Source organism: Gallinula chloropus (assembly GCF_964237585.1).
Source record: "Gallinula chloropus genome assembly, chromosome: 21".
NCBI classification, from domain to species: Eukaryota; Metazoa; Chordata; class Aves; order Gruiformes; family Rallidae; genus Gallinula; species Gallinula chloropus.
Window position 1 is genome coordinate 317,172 of NC_140106.1, and position 2,424 is coordinate 319,595.

A 2,424-nucleotide genomic window follows, 5' to 3' on the forward strand; every position below is an offset into this window, starting at 1 on the left:
CCAGGGATCTCCCGGAGAGAGTCCAGAGAAGGGCTACAAAGATGATGAAGGGCCTGGAGCATCTGCCCTATGAGGAAAGGCTGAGTGAGCTGGGATTATTCAGCCTTGAGAAAAGAAGGTTAAGAGGTGATCCTATTAATGTTTGTAAGTATCTGAAGTGTTGGACACAAGGTGAAATGGCCAGCCTCTTATCAATGGTCTGTGGGGGTAGAACAAGGGGCAATGGTTACAAGTTGGAGCACAGGAAGTTCCACACCAACATGTGGAAAGTCTTTTTCACAGTGAGGGAGACAGAGCCCTGGGACAGGCTGCCCAGGGGTGCTGTGAAGTGTCCCTCTCTGGAGATATTCAAGACCCCTCTGGACGCTGACCTGTGCGACCTGTCCTAGGGAAGATATTTTGGCTGGGGGTTGGACCTGATGATCTCTTGAGGTCCCTCCAACCCCTACGATTCTGTGACTCTGTGACTGATAGATTGTGAGGCAAGGGGATTGACTGATACATTGAAAGATGAGCTAAGGGGATTGACTGATCAATAGATGTGAGGTAAAGAGGTTGGCTGATATAGAGATCGTGAGGTAAGACGATAGACAGATCTATAGACTGTGACGTAAGAACATGGACAGATAGATAGATGTGAGGTATGAGATTGACTGATAGATTATGAGGTAAGGGGTTTGTAAGGTAAAGAGATTGTGAGGTAAAAGGATTGTGAGGTAAGGAGACTGTGAGGCAAGGGGATTATGAGGTTAGGAGATTGTGAGGTAAGGGGATTGTGAGGTAATAGGATTGTGATGTAAGGAGATTGTGATGTAGGGGATTGTGATGTAAAGGTATTGTGAGGTAAGTGGATTGTGAGGTAATGGAATTGTGATGTAGGGGGATTGTGAGGTAAGGGGATTTTGAGGGAAGGGGATTGTGAGGCAAGGGATTGTGAGGTAAGGGGATTGTGAAGTAAGGAGATTGTGAGGCAAAGAGATTGACTGATATATAGATAGTGAGGTAAGCCGATAGATCTATAGATTGTGAGGTAAGAATACGCACTGATAGATGTGAGGTAATGAAATTGAGAGATTATGAGGTAAGGGGATTGTGAGGTATGATGACTCAGAGTTAGGGGGATTATGAAGTCACAGGATTGATTGACAGACAGATTGTGAGGTAAGGGGATTGTCTGAGATAGATTGTGTGGTAAGGAGAGTAACTAATTGTGAGGTATGGGGATTTTGAGGTAAAGGGATTTTGAGGTAAGGGGAATGTCAGGTAAGGGTATTGTGAGGTAAGGAGATTGACTGATACATAGATTATGAGGTAAGGGGATTTTGAGGAAAGGGGATTTTGAGTTAAGGAGTTTGTGAGGTAAGGAGATTGATTCATAGATAGACTGTCAGGTAAAGAGATTGACTGAGAAATAGATGGTGAGGTCAGGAGATTGGCAGTTTGTGAGGTAAGGAATTGGACAGATTGTGAGTTAAGTGGATTGTGAGGTAAGGACTCTGTGACTGTCGCAGTTTTGTGTAGCTGGGTGCTGGGAGAGAACTGGGGGCTGCAGAAAATGTCTGGTGTAAGGAACAGCTAGAGCTCTCTGCAGGTCCTGAAGGGTAAACATCGGCCAGTTCAAGGCCATAGGTGCTGCTGACCAGGGCCGAGAGAATCTGCGATGGTCACAGAGCCTCTGGGAATCACATAGAGGAGAAAAAAACCACAAGGAGCTGCAACACCCATCCTGAAGAGAGGCCAGAGGGAGGACCCAGGGAACTGCAGGCCTGTCAGCCTGACCTCGGTGCTGGGGAAGGTGATAGAACAAATCATTGTGAGTCCCATCATGCAGCACATGCAGCACACTCGGGTGATCAGGCCCAGTCAGCATGGGTTTAGGAGAGGCAGATCGTGATGGACCAACCTGATCTCCTTCTATGACAAGGTGACCTGCTGCTCAGTGGATGAGGGGAAGGCTGTAGATGTGGTCTATCTAGATTTCAGTGAAGCCTTCAAAGCTGTCTCCCAAAGCATTTCCCCTGCTGGAGAAACTACCCGCTCATGGATTTGATGGGTACACTCTGTGCTGGGTTAGAAACTGGCTGGGCAGCCAGGCCCAAAGGGATGTGGTGAACAGAGTTAAGCCCAGTTGGCAGCAGGTCAAAAGGTGTGTTCTCCAGGACTCAGTGCTGGGACCTGTCCACTTTAACATCTTTATTCATGATCTGGACAAGGGGATCGAGTGCACCCTCAGTAAGTTTGCAGATGACACCAAATTATGTGGGAGTATTAATTGTCTGTATGACATGTAGGCTCTGAAGTGTGATCTGGACAGGCTGGATCGATGGGCAGAGGCCAATTGTATGAGGTTCTTGGGTTACTGTGACCAAGTGCCAGGTCCTGCATTTTGATCAGAATAACCCCAGGCAACGCTACAGGCCTGGG